This window comes from Camponotus floridanus, unplaced genomic scaffold (assembly GCF_003227725.1).
Source record: "Camponotus floridanus strain SB8 unplaced genomic scaffold, Cflo_v7.5 scaffold97, whole genome shotgun sequence".
NCBI classification, from domain to species: domain Eukaryota; kingdom Metazoa; phylum Arthropoda; class Insecta; order Hymenoptera; family Formicidae; genus Camponotus; species Camponotus floridanus.
Genome location: NW_020229868.1, coordinates 582,234 through 604,668, shown reverse-complemented (window position 1 = coordinate 604,668; position 22,435 = coordinate 582,234). Strand labels below are relative to the sequence as shown.

Genomic DNA, 22,435 nt, shown 5'->3' with positions numbered 1-22,435 from the left:
ATCAGAGAAAGAGAGTGAAAAGATTACAAATTTATAAACGTAACCAGCGACAATATCTCGCTGGCGAAATTCGGATTACTCGTTGAAATTGTGTATTCTCTGCCTCGGCAATCTTTTAATGGCGGCAACTACACGACGGAAAACGAGGAAGCATGCCTCTCGGAAACTCGAAATTGGGAAACGCAAATGCAACATCGGTGCGTACATCACGTCGCGCGTGAGCTTCCTGCTAATTGAGAACCAACCAAGCTCGCGATCTAAACCGCGAATCGAATCGAAAATTAAACAAATGTCGAATCTAATTCCGTCACGTGTCAAAGCGCGAGACTAGGTACTTATCGTGTGCACCGAGTATTTCAAAATTTGAAATCAAAATCTGTTGCTTCTCTGCTTCCTTGTCAAGATAGTCAAAATAATAATTATTATTATCGAGAATATTTCTATCAAAAATTTTGCCGTGTCTTCACTTTTCTCAATAGAGCACTTCTATAACATTTTTTTAATAATTTGTCAAGTACTCTCTATGTATCTCGATTTTCGCCATTTTCCAAACATGCGGCGATTCCGGTTGTCTCCTCCGAAAATGGATTCCTCGCAAAGTCCCGCCACACTCTTGCGGAAGCACAACCGCAAGTTTTCTACTTCGGGGGATTTGGTTACGTCGCTCTGGATGTTATCGATCGCCGCAAAATAATGTCCTTTCGGGGGACGATCCTTCGGTTCTACGAGGAGGAAAGAGCTTGCCTTTCGGCGACAAAAGGTCAGCAGTCTATGGAGTACAGTTGCGGAAGCACTCAAGTGTTTTTCCAAAGAGAAGTCGAAAACTGTCGCGCAGAATGCATTGTCCTAATGCAAACGTCGTGGGGCTTTGCTTCTTTGCCTTCAATTCCCCTTCCAAAGATCAATCGCTCCAGAGAACATTTGGCAGCCACAATAGAGCGATGACAATAGACATTATCGCCTCGGAAATTACCTCGCAGATGAAATAGCCTTTTCAAGAGTTCTAAAAACGATGTGATAATAATAATATCGCGTTTTACCTCCATATTAATTTCTGATCTACATTTCATCTTTTTATGAGTCAAAAATACATATATGGGTACTGGGTTTGATTTTATCATCTCCCTTGTTATCGATTTTCCGCGATAATTCTCACACGAACCGATAAATAAGTTTTAATTACACCGTCTACGAGAGCAATCACGAAATTTCGCGATTCAACCTGCCTTCCGTTCGTAAAGCATTTTGTAAAACCCTTTCAATTTCCGCCCTGGCGCGTTTTGGTCAGAATAGGCCGGGTCAGTGAGATTTAATCGTTCGATTTATCGTGTCGCAGCGAGAAATAATTCGGATTTACCGGGTCGAACCGTCAAGAGAGATCATCGATGATTCGCGGCGCGAATTTAACCGGACGAATATCGCGAAAATCAAATATCGCTTTTCGCTTTTATCGCTCCATGTCACTTTAATTGCATTGATTTCACTTGAGGATGGTTGGTTTATTATCGGCGGTGGAACAAATTTTCACGGAAAGTAAACCAGTTCACCCGACATTGTCCATGTCCCCGCGCGAGTGTCGTCGTGAGGGTGAAGCAGAGATGAAGCGAAGGGGCGAGGGATAAAACTGGATTAGGTGGGTCAAACCGTTCCGCCCACTTAATAGCCACTTAATTGCGCGCAAAGTATTAACAGTGCACTACTAACCTTTGACCTTTTAGCCGGGTGCAAGAGAGAGTTTCTTTGTGATTTTGTCAGGGAAAAAAATGTCGAAAAGAAGAGAGAAAGAAAAGAAAGATTTCGGAATAATCGGATCGGTTAGAGTATTAATTATGCTAAAATCCTCGCTTTATTACACGATGCATAATTCGTCGCGACAGGATTCATAACTGAATTCCATTTAGGATTTCATGCACCGGATGTATTTTGATTTATTTTGATATACGCATCCTATATATATATATATGTATATGTATGTGTGCAAATGTTTTTTATCATACACGGCGCGTAGATTTATAAATAAAATTCGCTCTGTCGTGAATTATATATCCGGTCTAAAGTGGATTTAATAAATTTTAGGATGATAGATGTACGTATAAATATATAAATAATAAATATATAAATATATAAATAATTTTAAATATTCTTCGTATTTATCATGAACGCAGCAATGACTTGATGTAATTGTTTTGTGGATTTTTACGCCGTCATAATAGATCTTTCTCAATTTCCATCAGTCAATCAAATTAAACAAGTTATATATAGAGAGGGAAGTATGTGACCATCGTTTCAGGTAAAAAACTGTCAATTTGTCAGTTACGTACTAAAATTAGATTTTTTTTATAACCGGTCTGTTGTTTGCATGACGATCGTTCTGGATTTATATTGAATTGCCGCGAGCAATGGTCCACAATGAATTTTTAAACGGCTTTCTAAATGAATCATTTATATATAGCATTTTATTGCTCGTTTTCTCGTCCTATTCGGGCCAAACATAATTTCTTAACAGATATATTAAAATATCACAACAATGATATTTTTAAATTAAATTAAATTGAATTAATTTCAACTTTATAATTAATTACATAACAGGTCGTATTTATCAAATTATAGATAATTTGCGGTATAAGATATTATTTAAAAAAATATATATATTGTATATATTTGTATGTGTGTGCATACAAATAAAATTGTATATATTAATATCAAATTAATTATTTTCTTAGCATTTTGTTAAATTTCTGCAAACTGATGAAACGCGAATGATGTTTCGTTAATTGTTTTTGGCTGTGAGGCTCAATTTAAAAAATTCGCTTAATTTGCTTTGATTTTTAGTGATTTGTAGCTTGAATATCTCGTTATTCTTTCACCGATTAAATATTTTGCCAAAAATAATACCATGTGTCTATTGACAGGCGATTCCCACGACACACTGTACATTCGAGCTTTATGTTAAAAAATTCTCTTCAATGGATTAAGAGCGAGCGTTAAGTAACAAGAGAAACGAAGGAGGCAAGAAAGTTCTTCAATTTCGAATCAATTACGGGACTTTGCGGGAGTTTTGCTAATGATCGGGGCAAGAAGAACAAAGGGCATCTAATGCAATTCTCTCTCTGCAAAATGTAATATTGGCGGGAAAATCAATAGATGAGAAATATTTATAGAAACATGATCCCTTATCGCTTTTCGACGCTGCAGGATATTAGAAAAATGCGTGGATTAGGACGACGATAAAAGAGGAAATGGTCAACAGGCTCTTGGATACTAGGATCGAGAATGCTTCTGGAAGCCAGAGTAGCCGAGAAAGGGGGAGTTAGATTTAATCCCTCTGTATCGACCTCGAGTTCTCGCACACAAACTATATAACTCTGAAACTACAATAACTTTTCCGTGTTTGCGAGACGTGCAGTTTAACGAATAAACATTTACAAAACGTCAGATACGTTACATATTTCGAGTCATGATACTGCGTTCATCCGGTATTTATTAATGTCAATGATATTCATACCACAATTTTATCAGATAATTTTTTTACAACAATTATAAATAATATAAAAAGAAGGAGAAGAATAAGGCACACTGAGAAAAAAAATTGTAAACTTGACTAATAATTTTCAACAAATTATTGTTTTTTCAAATAAAGTATTAAAGGATTTAAAAAAATAATTATTTTAGTTGAAAATATTTAGTGTCAAATTTACATTTTTTTTCTCAGTGTAAAAATAAAATTGGATGATATTTTAAATAGAGTCGTATGTCGAATAACATTTTCTCACGTAACATTTTTCTTCCATTACCCCACATCTTTAAGATTTTCCTTCGCGCGAATTCAACCTTCGAGATGTTTTCTCTAGAGGATATATCAAAATCACTTTGCGAAGATGTGCTCCTTTTCGACGAGTTGATTTGTATTTCGTCTAAAGTGCCCATGGGAAGCGATGATTTTGCATTTTACATAAATTCCTCTTGCTATCGCGCATTACGCACAGAAATACAATATTCTTTCGAATCACTCTTTCTTGGTCTTTTTGCGTTCGCTTTTGTCTGGGATCGCGATGTAACCTATTCGATGAGAAACGAGCGACAAAATACGTAACTATATGTATCTTACATCCCCGAATACGAAAGAAACAGGGGTGTAGCATCGCAACACGATAAATTTTGCCATATTTAATATATTCCGGTCGAACCGAACGAGTACCTTGTCGCCGCGACATTAGTTTACATTTTCACTACTTTTCCGATCGAAAGGAGAAAATTGAATTTAAATGACATCATCGAAACATAAACGGGCGGAACAGGAACCTCGTACAAAATGTAAATAGTATGAAAACTATTACGCACTTTTTGATTCTCCTCCTCCCTTAAATTAGCATAAATTCTCTCTAAATTCTTCAAGTCATTCTAAAAATATATTAACATAATCTTTTTTCTTTAGTGTAAATTAATTGCATGCAACGTAGATTTTATTACCGAAACTTGAACAAAAGGCGATAAAAAAATTTCGTACATCATTTGTATTCTAATGATATACCATCGTATATTTTATGCGGAATTGCATTTCCGGTCGAGCACGGTCAATATTTCTCACACGACTTTTCAACCAAGAGAACAGAGAGCTATCAAAAATATATGGAAAATGTATAGACCCCAAATCCTCGCCGGAGAGAGAGAGAGAGAGAGAGAGAGAGAGAGAGAGAGAGAGAGAGAGAGAGAGAGAGAGAGAGAGAGAGAGAGAGAGAGAGAGAGAGAAGGGAGAGGAAAGAGGGGCAACAAAAGAATGACCTTCTCCACCTTCTCAAGCTTTACGCCGGAGCACTCAATTTTTCAATATCGCGAGCGAGAAATATCCGCTTCTCCCATTCGTGCATTTGTATATTTGCATCGTCCCTTTTTGTTGTCGCTCGCGAACGCTTTTATGTGCCAGACAGACCGTCTCCATCCTCTGGAATAAACAGAATATCGTCGGAAAGAGACCGAAGTAATTAGAGACCGAAGCCAGCTGTGTTCGAAGCGAGAGCACCTTTGTAAAATCGGCTTCAAAAAAAAGAAAAAGCGAGGAAAAACGGAAAAAAATCCGATAGAAATGAAAAATATGCGCGTAATATATCTCGTGTTTTTCTTCTCAAATGCACTTCCCATACATTTGCTTTTTTTCCGCAACGAAATATTGAAACTGAGGCCGATAAATATCGCGGTAATGGAACATCTCGTCAATTATAACGATATATTTATCAGTCTCGCGATGTTCGCGTAATTATTTCATTTTAATAAAATTTCAATCCACGTGAGCCATAATAGCTGCGTAAGGACACTATTAATTTGATTATTAATATTATTATTGCAACTCGTTATCAAATTACATTGATTTCATTGTTAAATACATTAATTAAATAAGTTATTATAATTTATTCAAACATTTAAAAAATATTAAAAATAAAACATTAAAATATTTATTGTAGAAAAATATTTCGGAAAGAGATCTAATCAAATCAAATTTTTGTCCCGAGAGAAAATTTAAAGATCTAAGGAATTCGTGGATAAAAATATGCAAAGAATATGTGCGAAAAATTCGAAACATCCCCTACATATGCTACAATAAATATCAATCACGGTTATTGATGCAAACGATATGATAACGATTATGTAATAACGACGTGACTCCTTTTCCGGGAGCGAAGCGAAAGAAATGGAAAGTCGATGCTGTCGCGAAATAACCAGGAATTTGTGATTGTTCGGGGATGCAAAAGAGATTTGAGAGAGGAAACCAACTGCACGCAGTTGATAATATTCAGATACTTTGCGTCGTTATTTCTTGTCGACTTCTTGTCGCAATCAAAATGCATCAGTTTGCAAAATATTTCCTTATAGTATTTTTTTAATTCTTAAAATACTCTTTAAAAAGAAACACGTTAAAAAAAATATCTAATTGTAAATATATATATACGATATATATCTTTCAAACTTTTATGTGCTTTCGTATTCAATTTTTTTAAACTTGCGATATGTAAACAAATTTGTTAAATAATTAATAGTTCGAACTTATAAGAGACAAACGTATATTTATCGCATAATTCACGATTTGCTAAGCTACAGTTAAACCTAGAGAGAGAGAGACTAATGTCTCGCGGATTTCAGGATTAACATCCCGAGATATTTGCGCGAGTTACAATACCCACACAACACCAAGCATGATCTTTGTAATCCCAATTTATAGACCTAGGGGATATCGTATAACATCCTCGACCTTTCCATTGATGAAGAAATGAATTACTCCAAAGTTCTGCTCAGTTTCTGCTCATTGGAAGAATCCGGTTTCTTGTAAAAACAACTTTACCAACCAACACATATATTATAATTTTGTATTATATTTTGTATTTTGTATTAATTTTATATTATAATTATAATTTTGTTTCAAATTAATCGAAAGTCAACCCAAATTTTTTAAATCATGTTTTTATAATCTAGTTATGTAGCATCCAATTGAACTTTCATCAAGGAAAAATTGCTGTTAAAGATTAATCTCTGATCATTAAGTGACAGAATAGCCGTAACAACCTCAATGCTTTTTTCTCATTTAATGCCTAAAAAAGGAGACTCGAGAAGATATGAAAATACATTAAGATATCTTAATCGCCCTATCTTTCATGCGCATTTGCGTGTAATCGAGTGAATTAAACGCAATGACTGCCACGTTACACTTGCTCGTCTCTAACGAGAATCGCTTTCGACTTGGTCAATTTTCTGTTCAAACAAGATCGAAAGATAGAAAGCGATGAGAATATATATTGGATGCTGTAACGGAAATCGACTTTAGTTGCATTTTAATTATGCCGAGCTATCGAGCGTGTTCCAATTTAGCATTACTTTTTATGTCGCGAAAAAGGACAGGCAAAGGAAAATCGAAAATCGAAAAATACGAAAATTGATTATTTAATTCACCAAATCGTCCGAGATTTTCCGTTTGGCATCCAACCATATCCATGTAAGTATGTATAATTGTCTTTTTCGAAAATTGTCTTTTAATGAAAACATGTCTTTCATATATTTTCTTGAACATTTAGTAAATTTTCTTGAACGGAACGAAAATTAATAACTGAACAAATAAATGTAAAATACTAATAATTTCAAACTTTTTAATTTTTAAATTTGTAGCTTTGATTTTTTAATCTATTAATTCTGATTTTTTAATTTACCTTTTTTTAATGTACCACAAAATGATTCAACCCAGTTTTGCTTCTCATTGAGAGACGCTTCTGAACTAAATAAGAAGAAAAAAATTAAGATTCGCGATGATCTTGTGAAAGAGCCGTCTGTTCTTGTGATACGATGCAATAGGATAGACAGCTATCGATTTTGCATCTATCGGGGGGATCAACCGCGTGTTTTATGACATGTCCCGTCACGAGACTCTTGCGAGGGATATCCGGCGGACGTGGGTGCAGAATGCTCGCTATAAATAGGTATTTCCGTCGTTGACTCAAGCTCTAACGTTACCGCTTTGTTTTCTTTCGTGATTTCTCTAGTGTGCTGAGTTATTTATCTGTCGCAAAACATGACAGTTTGTTGTGAATTTATTGTTTAGTTCGACGCTCGGGCAAGAGCTTGAACATCAATTCGAATTCTGTTAATTCGTTTAATAAACTAGCTCTCGAGTAAATTGTGTTTTAGCGTTCCTGTATTTTTTTTCTAATTAATGTCATTTTATTACGATCGGTTATTTCACCCAGTCACGTGGATTAATATCTCGATTAATATCTCGAAAAACTAAAAAATTAATCTATATCAACGATCTATATCAAGTTTTTTCTGTATATGTGCCTCGTGAATTCTGTATAAAACGGGCATCGATGGGTATATCATATTCTGTGTATCATAAACTGATCGGTGGATAGGATTATCGACTTATCGATCTGCGATGCGATCGAACGGAAAGTAAAACAAGAGTAAGAATGACGTTTTGCGCAGGGCAACAGCGATGAATAATTCAATCGTTTTGCACGAGTCAGTAGAAACGTCGACTCGATTTTGACATCGATTCTTTCCACTCGGATCGCATCGATCGAGCGCCCTTAAAATGAAACTTCCCTCCCGCACTCATAATTTGACCAGCTCTCGATGCTCTCGATGAATAAATGACGCGCAGGGTCGAGGGATCATCGAAACAGTTTTAATATTGTGTATCAATTTTCGAAATCGACTTTTTCTCAGTAACTTTTTTCTCAATATCGTACACAAGAATACTACTAAAATATTTTGCTATAATTTTGCATGAAAAAAGTTTATTTAAAAATAATTCAAAAGTTTATTATTTAATAAATATATAACTGCTTCTCTCTTGCAGACAATACACATCTCTCTAGCTTCCTCTCTCTTTCGAGAAATCCATAGTACAAGGGAAGCACGATCGATGTGTGACACCGCGGATATATCGGCGATGCGCGTCACGGAAATTAAAATTCTAATTTCTGGTTGATCGAAACACGAATACTCGTCTCACGCGTCGATGCGCGTTGCATATTTCTACTGATTCACGCGGTGCAACGCGATATTTTGCTCGAAACGAGCGCTCCCATATGGAGTTTTCACGCGTCGCGTGTTAATTAGAACGAAAGAGCTACGTCGGGTCTGTAACGAGATATTTTTTCGCTTTGACAGAATCACGCTTTTTTCATCGAATTTCGTTAATTGCTATTTATTCGTTTATTCTGTCTCTAGATTACTTTTCAATTCTTCGCACTCCATTTTTAATCCCGAGTCAATCTTTCCCTCGACGAATATTGTCAAGAGGCGGAAGTTGTCGTTGCTCATCTCAATTTCGAGGACTGTAATTTCCATTTGTCGCCGCGGTATTCGATCCCCGGTGAAGATTTACGGCGGAAAAATACGGTTGACGAGTAGACGTAAATTCGCTCTGTTAATGAGCTCAACAGGTGCATGGGGTATATTCGAGATTGAAGCTTTTACCTCACGACTGCTTGGCACGCGTGAGCGAATCGTCGCAGCCTCGCAAAATTCACATCTTCGTACACATTCTTATACGTTCCAATCGTGAAATCGAATCGATTTATATCGCGATGATAAAGGAAGCAAAGAGGAACAAAAGAGAAGCCGGAAGATGGAACCGAGCGCGAGCAACGACAAAAGGAGGTAGGTATTCGACGAAATGGAGAACGAGAAAATACGGAGAGATAAGAGAAGAAGATGCTTTTGTATGCCAGATGAAACTCGCGCGGTGAAGAAAACGCGAGGATTTCATCGGAAACGAGCGCTTTGAAAATACGTTCGGCGCAACGAGGATTTTCTTCCTTGATGGGTTCAAAAGATTCCTCGGTGACTAAACGCGATTATCGCGAATAGAACCCGGTATGTACATTCGTCTCGAATAAAGGAAATGTACATTTTTTAAATAATTAATGTTTGATTATTCAAATAGAAATTTCATCTTCCACGCTTCAAATATTTTACTTTTATAGCAGCCTAAAGAGAAATGTTAACCTTTATAAAGTAGCATGTGTGATATCATTTAAGATTTATCTATAGTTGGATAATGAAGTTATTTTTTTTCGAATTATAAATTAGTAATGAAGAGAAAAAGAGAGAAAGAAAATTCTTATTTTAATATTAAACTTTCAGAAAAAAAATTAATGAAAATAAGTCAAAGAATATAAAAAGAAAAGAAATATATTCTTTCGAAAAAATAAGATTATCTATAATAAAGAAAATTTGTATTTTTAAAATGTTTTAATTCAAAAAGTTTATTTTTCAAGTAGGAACTTTATTCTACGCGTCAAATATTTTATCGTACTTTTCTCAGCTGTCTGGAAGGAAATACAAACGTTATCCTTCATAACATAATATAATTTTATCATTTCGTGATATATCTAGTCGAATCATAAAGTTATCTTTTTTAATTATTGATTAAGATTTATGAATTTATATACTATAATAATTTTAAAAAATAATCAAAACACAGAGAATTTTTAAATTATAATCTTAAATTTTCTGAGTTTTTCTTTTAATCTTAATTTTCTAAAAAATATAATCAATAAAATAAGCCAAAGAATAAAAAAAGAAAGAAATATATTTTTTACCTTGAGAAAAAATTGAGATGAAGAAGGTAAAGAATATATTGCTTACAATGATCTCACACATGTTCGCTTAATTTAATTATAATAACTTTTTAGTCACACTCACCCGACTTCGCCCAATTTGACCACTGGATAGGGTTGTGGAATAGTTGATAATTGCGAGACAATGGCAAACAACAGCAATCTCGTTGGCAGGACCTAGTGAGAGATTTAATTGGCTGTTAAATGATCGTTCATTCAGACTCGATAATTGGGATGATCCCCATCTCCCTCTCTCTTTCCGTTGAATTAACGCTAATTACTCTTAATCATATAATCAATATATACTGAACGGATGCACACGAAATTGTCCTCGCGATAAATCGATAAACATAAGATACGATACTAATGTACAACGAGTATTGAACCAATATTTGAACAAGTAATTTTGTAAATTTGCATTTTATATGCGTCATAAAGATGATGAATGATATCATTAATCTTATCCAAGAAGTATCAAATTATTTTATTTCATTTTATTTTATTTGGCACTTGCAATTTCAAATTATTTTATTTCATTTTATCTTATGAAAATATTTTATTACAATATTTTTCGTTTTATTCGGTACACTCTTCGTACATTTCTTACATATTCAAAATGAATGGGATCGCAATAAACTAGATGTCACTTAGAGTTTTTAGATTCGATGAAATATTGAGTTTCGACTTTTTCCAAAATTATTTTCAGATATATCTATCTGGAAATATTTTCTATGACGTATTCGACAAATATAAATTTCGAAATATTACCGCGATGAATAATTTTATTTATGCCATCCATAAATGGATATCGGATCTTACGCGGAAAGAGTATCGCGTTATGACATACGGTTTCGCGGGTGCGTTATTGCGTTTTAATCGCAAACAACCGAGTCTGTTTGGTCAAACCCGATCAAACCCTGCTACAATTAATTAACGTACATTGCACAACATGGTGTTCTCCGGTTGCAAACAATGTCGAAATAATTAGTATAGCGAAAAATGCGCTATGTGAGAATAAATGTGTTTGTTAGAAACAAGATAAATTAGAGAACGTGAGAGAGAGAGAGAGAGAGAGAGAGAGAGAGAGAGAGAGAGAGAGGGAGGGAGGGAGGGAGAGAGAGAGAAAGAAGGAGAGGGAAAAGAGTGTTCTTTCCTATTATTTTGATGTATGTGAGATCTCTTTTTACATGTTACATCATTTTACATTTTTTGATTATTATTCTATGAAAATAAAAAATGTAAAATATTGCGAACGTAGTTTCATACAGTAACACAGACACAAAGATACACGTTAAAGAAACATTTCTCTTGCACGGTAGTCATTTTTTAACAGATAATTAATATACGCCGTGTGTTTCGGAGTATAAACGCGTTTGCTAGAAGCGAGACTCTTTCAACCCTTTGAAACGAGACCATTATGATGTAATGAATATTAATGCAAACATAAATTTTATGAAAGCTGCGTAAAAGGATGCGTAAAATAGGCAGGATTTATGAGGTTGGGAAGAAAATTGATATTTTTTTACTAATCCGTTTGTTGAATATATGCGCAAATCGATCTCTTTTAATACAATCGATATTAAATTATAATTATTTAAAAAAATAATTGTGTGCTATATACTATACTAATATATAAAATTTATTATGCTCGCGAAATATCAACATCTTGTAGTCGTTATAATATATTTCCTTTACGAGCGTGGATAATATTGTAGATCGTTTATGTGCCACGGCTTATAACTTGCCAGAAAGTGCTGTTTTGAGGATCGAATGCATTCCGTCGCGGATGCAATGGAAGCAGGAAGCAGGCGGCTTATTAAATTCTCTACGATAGTGAAATGTGTAGCAAAGCGAATATAGCCACTCGCTATCTATCTCTTTCTCTCTTCCTCTCTCTCTGTCTTTGCTCTTCTCTCCCTGAGAGTTAATAATTCTCCTTTATACACGGTACTCTGGACCGTAGAGAGCCACTTTTCATCTCACGAATTCTTTGACCAATTTGGAATCATTTCTTTCCATGGCGGAAAATGTCGAAATATATTTATTTTCCGTTGCGAGTTCTTCATTTTCGATACATCGATTCTCTTTTAATAATTGTAATTTTGATATTAATTGCAATCAAACATTTATTTTTGTTATTTTTTTGCTAAGGATGCTCTTTTCTGAATTGTCAACTATAAGTTTTAATAATTTCAATTATTTAATTAGACTAAAATATTTTTAATATGTACATTATTTTTCGTTAAAGGTACTTTATCTTTATATTTTTAATATTATAATATATTATAAATATATTTATATTTACAGGTATATATCAATAATTTTAAAAAATCGATTTTTCGTAGCGAAAATTTCCTAACAAAGAATATATTTGACGAAAACGTTTCTATAAAAATATCGAATAATTGAAAGAAAATGTATTCCGCTCATGTGTTGTCATTTCATCCGTTTTGTATATTATGGATGTCGTACAAAGCGTGAAATTTGCATCTCATTTAAAAAGATTTAGCGCTGCGAAAGCGGATATTGCGGCGATACAAGCCGCGCGTGACGCGTTACTTTCCTAAAAGCTATTTACATGACGCGGGCTACACGAAGGGTTAAAAGTGTCCATGTAAAATGGGATGGAGCTTAAAACTACGCGTATAATGTGTATACAAGATGTCTCGGAACCACTAGATAATCCCTTAAACGAACCGTTTGTTTGGGAAATGTACAGGCGACAACGTTTCGACTCGCAGTAAAGAGTAAACTTCTTTTAATCGTATTTTTTCCAGTTTTGATATTCACTTTTGCACATTTTTATATTTGTAATTTTTATTTTGTAACTTACAATTTTACTAAAGTTAACATTTTTAATTTTTATAATTTTTCCTACATTCAAAATTTTTTATAAAATTTCATTAAAAATATGTAATTTCTGTCATGTGTTTTCTATTTCACATTATGCGGAAACGAACAAATGAAACTTATATAATTAATGAATTTTCAATCGTAAAATTATCTAATAAAAACAAAAATTTTCTCGCCCATCCTTTTAACAAACCTATGATTTCTTCTATTTTTTTCAAAGCTAGATAAATTGCTTCGTACAAGAAGAGATGTGCGACTTTAATTATAAAACTAATTATGTTTATGCTTTCAAAACTGTTGATTCATTTATTAATTAATATTTATTTCAGCACACGTATCATGATAATTTTACGTATAATATTTTTTCCTAAAGAGTTTCGATTTACCATAAAAAAAATCATACCTTTCGTTATTGCCATCTTGTCTTATTTCAAGAAGCTGGAAAAGATAGAAGGGATGGATATCCCAAGGTGACGATAAAATAGATCTGTCACAATCGAGGGACCCATGTCCACGTCGGTGACTTTTCAAGCATTTCGACGTTTCAATTCCACCTGTCCATATGTAATCGAGCGAGATCGTTGACGCTGCTAGTCGCCTTGAAAGCCCTCAGTTTCGAAACGCTAACAATAAGTATTCGAGAAAATGTAACCGATCTACCGGACATTGGGTTGCTGTTCGTCGACGATTCGTTTCAGGGAAATCTGATTAAATTGTCTCTGAATCTGAATAGTCGAGTGCCGTCTGAAGCACGAAGGAAATAGGTCAACCATGGCAGCATATAATCCCGCTGTTGGAAACTGGACAACTGCGATCGCATAATATTACTGGCTAGCGATATTAACGTTAAGTCCAAGATCGTGCCGAATTGCTTCGACGATTCAAAGGACGTCGAGATGATAATCGCTGGTATTAGGACGATGATAAGCCTCGGGCAAAGGCGATGTGAACATTCGCTTCGAGATTGTCGAGCGATACTCGTCCCGAATCTGAAAATTACGAATACAATTCCTCGCCTTTATTGGAAGAGCATAGTAAGGGATGAGAAGATCCTTTATCACATCTCAGATATTTGTGAGAAGAAACGAGGATAAAAACGAATTGTCAATTCTAAAAAAATTGAAGATATACATTTGCTGAAAGACTAGAGCTATTTACGAAGGATACAAGCTTATGACGCTGAAGTTTCGCAAGTTATCGAAAAATAATAAATAAAAAATAATAAATAAAAAAGAAAATGGAAAATAGAAATAAAAAATAAATTTTGCAAAATAGTATATCTAAAATTTAAAAAGCCTGTTGCACAAAATATTGCTGCACAAAATATTGCTGCACAAAATATTGCTGCAATTATAAAAAAAAAACAGATCTTTTTATATAAATATGTATATGAAATTTGGCATAAATAAAAGGTTTTTATGTGAAAAATTGTTTTTATAATATAATGGAAAAAACGAATCGGAATAATTTTTTCAACTCTTCGAAAAACAAAATTGACAAAATTCAAACTGTTTTGCAAAATGTCCAGTACAAATGTAAAACTTTATATACATTCTGAAAGAAATATTTGCATCGATGAATCGTTGTTACTTTGGAAAGAGCGTTTGTCTTGGAAACAATATATACTTTCAAAAAGAAATCGTTTTGGGATCAAATTCTTTGCATTATGCAAAAATAAAACTGGCTACATCCTATCTAATTACTGCGTATAAATTGATAAAAGTACATATTACGGTTCATATTATCCAGAATGCAAGGCTTCAACCCGCATTGTCCTTCAATTGTGTCATCATATTTTAAACCGCTTATTCCGATTAAATTTAGATAATTAAGGTAAATGGCTATAACTTCGTCAGCGGATATAATTTCGTCAAGCCTTCTTAAAATTAAATAAATTAAGCAATCTCGCGTATACCGACTATATTTTCCGATTTGAAACAATTTGAACATCGGTTTCAAATCGGGAAATATAGTCGATATACGCGAGATTGCTTAATTTATTTAATTTTTAGAAGGCTTAACGAAATTATATCCGCTGACGAAGTTATAGTCATTTATCTTAGTACTAATATAGAACTTGCAAAACAGATATTATTGGTACAATGCGGAAAAACAGGTGGTATTCCTTCAGATGTAAAAATAAGAGACAAAGGAGAACATATTGCACGATATAAAAACAAAGTGATGTTATGGAAATGGAAAGATAAAAGAGATGCATTGCTATTTAGTACGATACATGACAATAATATGGTGGAAATAGAGAAACGAGTTGTTAAAAAAATGAGACCTGGTTCTTGACTATGATAAGAACATGAATGGAATCGATAATAGTGATGGGATAATTGTAACATATTCAATAGCAAGAAAGAGGCTAAAAAAATATTATGAAGAAGATATTTCTTCATCTTCTAGACATTATATCCGCCTGAATTCCTATTTGTTATGTAAAAAAGACAATGGAACATTAAACAGGAATTTCTTGCTCCAATTTATTGAAAAAACTACAGAGTGATATGCAATTTAAGATGAAAATTCGATAAATATTTCGACAGTTGATCGGTCAGCAACATTTTCCAGATTTTATACTCAGTATTTTATCAAAAACTAGATCTATTCTTCTACTTATTTAATCAAAAACTACTTTTACGCGAAGATTTTCAATTGTTTCAAAGACGAATTTTGAAAAAAGATATTGATGCTATGTGAAAAATTACTGTTACATCCTGTTTTAAAAAATCATATTTTAGAAAAGAATAAATTCCATATTTCTCTTTTTATTTTTTTGTTCTTAGATGTATAAATTTTTCCTTTAATTTTATTTAAATTTTTAAAACCGTAATAATAACATTTGTTATATTAATAAATTTTTAGTAAAAGTATTGCTTTTTAAAATAATCTAACTCGTAATATTTGCCATTTTGATATAATTGATTCAATTTGCAAGGTACATTCACTCTGTGTTTGATGAACATACTCGTCATCGTTTGATTTTAATTAAACAAACAGATAGACATTTTTAAAATTTCACTGTTAAAGGATTGACAACGATTTGCTCGTCCGCGTCATTGCTGATGAATGAAAAATAGGGAAATCAAAGATGAAATGTCACTGGTGAACAGTGATTTTTAAAATTCTGACTATCAAATCGTCACGCACTCGGAAAAACGGAAAAATTGAAAATATTTTTCTACGATTGGAAAAATAAAAAAAAATCGCGTGATTTTTTTTATCAGATTTTGCAATTAATGCTTAATATTTGATTATGAAAATATCTTGTCTCTATAACAATACTAAAATATTAATAATAAAGATAATTATTGAAAAACTTACTTCTCGCGAAGGTGTTTCAGATAATACGATGATGCACGGAGCGTCTCGTTAGACTTGCTGCTCGCTCGAGTTTTACGGCACAAGTGATGAAAGGTCGCGGCGATACATCGTAAACAATAGTTCACCATATCTCGTGTGTAAAGACCGCATACATATATAACTATTATGCAACAATTCATTCGTTGCCATTACATTATGTTTATTATATGTTATATACCATATTATAAACTAAAATACACATCGAAATTTTGAATATTATATTTTCCCAATAGCCATCTTTTTTTAATTTTAATTTATTCTATTTATTCACTTGTATTTTAGTGATAAAAATGTCGTACAATACTACTCTGCGTTGATAACAATTTTGTAAATACGACTGGAAAATGAATCGCAGTTTCATCTGATAAATCTGATTTGCTGTTATTTCTCTCTGTATAATTTCTGTACGTCGTATGTGAAAGTGTTATGTAAAATACCATAATAATTATTGTATTACAATGATTAGTGCGCATGATCAAATTATCTATCGCGAATGAATCAATTTCACGAATAAATGATTCAAGTATTATAAAAAAATAGGAAAAAATAAATAGAAGAAGAAAGTCTACGGAAATATCAAGGAGCAAAATCATCTAATGTCCTTTTAATAATAGATTATTTAATCAATTTGGAGTTGATTTTTCCTAGTGAAAATATCGAGACATCGATAATTTGCGCGAGTTACAAACGAAAAAGTTGAAAGGAAGTTCTCAAAGCAAACTAAATTAAAATTAAAAGATTAACAAAACTACGCTTGTGTTTAATTTCAGGCAAAGTTTACTTTAACAGAATTTTAATTCAAAGGTTAGTTACTCTTCAAGTTATTTGAAGATATATATAATGCAAAAAATAATGCGCTCTCTCGACATTTTCGCTGAGATCATCTCGAAATCGACCATGAAAATTTGAAATTCAAGAGCACAAGAGTAATTGCGAGAAATCGATCAAAAATGTACATGTTATATGTTTGAAAAATTTCGTACAATTTTATAGGATTTATTAGTGGATCAATTTCGAACATCATTACCTGGGAAGCTTATAAATTAATTATTGTTAAAGTGAAACAGGCGAAAATAATTCCAGCTTCGTAGAGGCGTATGTGAGAACCGGCTTTGGTTTCGGTTTGAAGATATTTCACGTGTTTGGAAGTATTCGTGTATAACCAAATTTACAACGCGGCTGTTTGCATCCTCGGGGGAAATTACTCTCGCAGTGGTGCGATAAACTTGGTGCCAGACGCTAATTATTATCCGGAAAGGCAATTTATCCGCTCGTGTAAAAATCCTATCGATCCTGCCGCGCCAGATATGCTCGATATTTCGAAACAAAATCGTCCGTATAACTTATTGTTAGGTAAAAAAAAATATGATCCATGAGAAAGATGTATAATGATCGGCCAAATTCACCGGAGAAATATCAAGTAGCGAGCCTGTTTCGGTTTCGTTGATATTTAACCGCATTTTCATTAATTAAATATTACGCAATTAAATATTACCTGCCCAATAGGAATGCATAATTTATGTGTATAAATAATTCCTGTATTTAATAAATTCCCAATTTACATTCGATACGATGTTTAGCAGATGTTTGCGAGTGAAAAATCTGACACCGACAAGTTTTCCATTTTTGTGCCCAGAGTTCTTATAAAGTTTCGTGACTGATAAAGTCTGAAATTCTTGGGAAGTCGGGAATTTTCAAACTTTCCGAATAATCGTACCACCGTATAACGAAGTCTGTCAAACGTTTGCACGCGCAACAACGAATATATGTCAGGGGTCATGTAGGAAAGCATCGCAGAACGAACGAGAAGCGATAACGAAAATAATTTATTCAAAATATCCAAAGCTGTATTTCGATGGTCGGTGGAGATATACATCTATATACATACATATACACAATGCTAATTTACAGCAACGTATTTCCCAAAAGACACGCAGCTATGCACGAATGGTCAGCGTCCATTCCCCGCGAGAAATACGGACTGAATTGTTGGTGTTGAGTAATGCCCGAAGACAAGCCGTTATCGAAAAGCGATAACAATGATGTGCGATATAACGGTTAATCTTATAGACTTCAGATGTGGTCCGCGACGCGCAAAACCCGTAGTTTTTTTTACTTTTATTTCGCCAATTAAATTGGTTTCTCTCTCCCTGTGCGCGTTTCCAAACTTGCTGTTTGTATTTCGAAAATATAATTCCATTCCGAACCTTTATGTGGAGCAACGATTAAATTAAATGGCAAAAAATCAAGCAGATATAATCTCGTTTCAAAATTCCAACTCGGAGTATTCAAGATGAAGCAAAAAAAAAAAAAAAAAATAAATTTGTTCATCTGAATTTTTTCTCAAAAATAATTATATGTTTTTTTTATATTAATTGATTTCTTTCATTAATTTGTGCATTAAAGTATCGAGATAACTGACAAATGAATATTTTATGAAATATTTCATAGTTTTCGTAAAATTATGTCAAATTAAAATATAAAATATCTCGTAAACAATATTCAACTTTTGGCTATCCTGTACATATTTTGTAATTTTTTATACCAAATGTTGTGAAGGATCGATTCATAAAAAAATTAAGATAGCTCTATTTAAAAAAAATGAAGGTAATCTTGAAATCTTAGAGGATTTTTTCCATTTACGGAAAAAATATTACTATCATGTTATGGCTCTCTAGATATCGTATAACTTTCATAATTACAATTTTTTCATCTTTAAAAATAAGACAAGTATTCCAGGTGGACAAAGTTACCCCCACTCTCTGTATATGTGTGTTAAATAAAAAAGAACAATTTCAGAGAAAATGGATCCGTGAGACGACTGTATAAATTTATATAGTAATATATATGTAAATATGTATAACATGTGAAGGAACGACAACGAAAAGATGAAGACCATCCAAGAGGCATACGAGAATTTCACGTCCCAAGTGTGCATGCATGGATCAGTAATATCTCCTTCTGCTAGAATGCAACCCTGTCAGATCGATCGGTTGGAAGAGAGAAATGGAATCGCACAAATTATTTCCTCAACCACGTAACATTGGGATTGGATGCTAATGTATTTGGGTTTCTTATTAGGAGCTGCGAGGCTTCAATTAATGTGAGTTTGCCGTCGTATCCGTTCGAGCGATGCCGGAAAGGAAGGGGGGGGGGGAGAGAGAAAGAGAGAAGAGAGAAGAGAAAATGGCCAGAAAAACAATATTACATATTTATTCGCGCCTATAAAGAACAATTTCGCACGCCACTTAAATTCTCATCGAGGCATAAATCTCGGTGTTGAATTTTTCCTCTCTTTTTTTTCTCTTTACCAGAAATATGTATTTTCATCGTATTTTTAATTTTCGGTTCGAAAAAAATCGCAAATTCATATCGTAGCGATATGAATCGAAAGGTAAAAAAGCGAACGTTGTTTTGCGCGAAATCGTTCCGCGCTTAACAATCGTGTCGTGTCGCGCGTTCAAACGAGTGTGCCTAATGAATGGAGTTTTTAACGCTCTTATCGCGGCGCCGCGCGCCATTTGTCGATTATTAATTCCGAACCACCGGCGGCGATGTCGTAACTAAATTAATTACGCGAGTGGCTGTTTCGTGCGATTACAATGTTTCGCGCGTGCGCCCCCGTCCCGTTAAAACACGCTCCGAAATGAGAAACGAGAACCGAAACGGCGCAAAGTTACGCGGGACTTGGCGCTTCCCCGGGTCGGGTTTGCATTATAATAGGGAGATAAATATGCATCTGCAAACCGGAAATTGAAACTGTTATAATATCTCCGTAAATTGGCGTAATATGTTTTTTTCCCCAAAAATAGAAACACGCGATAATATCGGATTGTATATCTCTCCCTGTGCGAGCCTCGATAATTAAATTGAGTAACAACAGGTTTCGATCCCCTCTGCGAATATTGCAGGTTTATTGCGTATGAGATATAGCGATTCAGAAGCATCGTTTCATAAAAGTATAAACGTTCTTTCCATAACCAAGCATCATATTGATTAACATGATCTTTTTATGAAAATATTTTGCAGATTTTTGCGAAATACTTGCGATTATTTTATTAAAGTTCAGCAGAACAATTGTGAGAAATTAAAGCAGGAAATATTTCAATTATATATTCTGTATAGCTGAAAATATTTTTATTTTTTATTTCAATTTTAATTTTAATTTTCATTTGAATTAATTTGCTTATTTTAATTTTAATTTTTCTTATTTAATTTTCTTATTTTAATTTTAATTTTTCAATCTTTTACATTTTATCCAAGTGAAATTATTTCTTGTTAGCGTTTTACTCCAAGAAACACACAAGAAACGTTCTCCTTGTCACATTTAATATAATTATATTTTGTTGCCTCGAAAATTAGCTATGTGAATATCGTGTTGCTATAGAAACGATATTTTTATATTCATTTTTTTATTTTTTTCCATCTAATCAAACACCATACTTTTGATGAAACAAATCAATAAAATAAATAAAAAATAAACACAATATAAATACGAAAGCATCTAGTAACTGACAAAATCGTGGACACAAAAATTCGTCTCACGCAGTACACGTGTTTCACTGTAAGTTTCGCAACTTTAGTCTTTCAACCTGAATCGGTGCTATCCACGTCTCGCGTCGTGAATTTTCCAACGAGTTCATCCAGTAATTTCGTTACTACGTCTAGTTCGTCTAACGAAAAACTTATTCTTAATGTTACAGCTTTACAGCATGAAATTGCGCCATCGTCGTTGTTTCCGCCACAAAGAGAGAGGGAGAGAAAGGAAACAATAAAGGGAGAAAGAGAGAGAAAAAACAGAAACTCGCATCTTGTTGCCCCTTTCCTTCCTTTGCCACACGTGTCAACGACCGAGCGCGATTGTCGATAATCCTCCTCTAGGCCCTTCGAGGCACGGTTCCGGACCGTTTTTATCAGGGCACGTCGCACGAAAGTCCGATAATCCAATTTGCGGTCACCGCAATTTCCGTCCTCGTGAACCCTATCACCCCTATCCTACCCTACGTCGTCGTGGGTTATGTACGAGAACGCATGCGTCGTTAATAATGCTTCCGCGCGACTGGTTTTATATCGTACATGTTAATGAACAATCTCGTTACGAATTCCGTTCCCCTCGGTGCGGGCCTCTCCCCCTCTTCTCCTCCCTCGCACATAACAGTCGATAATAATCCTACGTGAGGATTCGTGGAGATTTGCAGAGCATACATTTTAATGCAATTAGTACACACAATCAAAATCTATTTAATGGAATGAAAATTTATACGATTTATTTTACAGCCACGCCGAAGAGAAACAAAGGCGGATGAAACGCACGCGCATTTCCGGGAAATTCGAGGAAAGATACGGATGACAAAGGCTGGATTAAAGCGAGAAAATGCGACGAGCACTCGCGGCGTATCGCGATTCGAGACGTCGAGACAATGCCAGGAGCATAAGACCGGGAAGAAGGAGTCAGGTGAGAAAGAGAAGAGGACCCCCCGCTCCTCTCATCACCTCCCTCCCCCCTCGCGATGTCTCTAAATAGCTTCCTTCCGCGTTAGCTCGCTCGCGAATCTAACTTTTCGCTCTCGCGTAGTTAAGGGAGAGGAATACTCCGCTTCTCCGATGCTCGGAAGACGCGCGAATATTCCCGGATCTCCCGCAATTTTCCAGAAGAATGCCCCGTTCCACCCCCGCCCGCCCCTCACTCGCCGATGCGAATTGGATTTCGTGTCGTATATCGAGGGATTCCCCTCGGAAACTTATTCGCGCGCGTACCGGGAACAGATTGATAACCGAGACTTTCGCCGCATTTCTCGAATCTTGCGCGACAATTGGCGCAAGGATATACAATTCTTTTCTCATTTTCCGCAGCATCGCGTTTCCTTTCTCCTCCTTTCCCTTCATTCTCTTATCGCTCCAAAATGGAGGCAATTAACGTTTCAAGATCTGCTTTAAGAAAAGCATATATCTATATATCTTTCTTTCTTTAGGTTAATCGCCTGAACTTTTGAAATAATAAAATAAATATGAAAAGAACATTGCAAAAAAACTTTCTACAGGATATGCCATTCTGTTGAGAAATGATCAAGTGGGCGGGTAAAATGCATTACTTTATAAAATGC

The 22,435-nt window shown here is 34.4% G+C and overlaps 1 protein-coding gene across 7 annotated transcripts in view; it reads right to left on the bottom strand.

The window, feature by feature from the left end:
* Positions 1 to 22,435, bottom strand: part of LOC105248709 (protein-tyrosine sulfotransferase) — a 322,406-nt gene that overhangs the window by 92,295 nt on the left and 207,676 nt on the right. For 6 of the 7 annotated variants that reach the window (XM_025415097.1, XM_025415101.1, XM_025415095.1 and 3 more), the window contains one exon: positions 10,195 to 10,286. The gene's annotated coding sequence lies outside the window, so the exon portion shown is untranslated. Of the gene's footprint in view, positions 1 to 10,194; positions 10,287 to 16,292; positions 16,369 to 22,435 lie in introns of those variants that run through there. The other variant, XM_025415099.1, reaches the window with a different exon arrangement.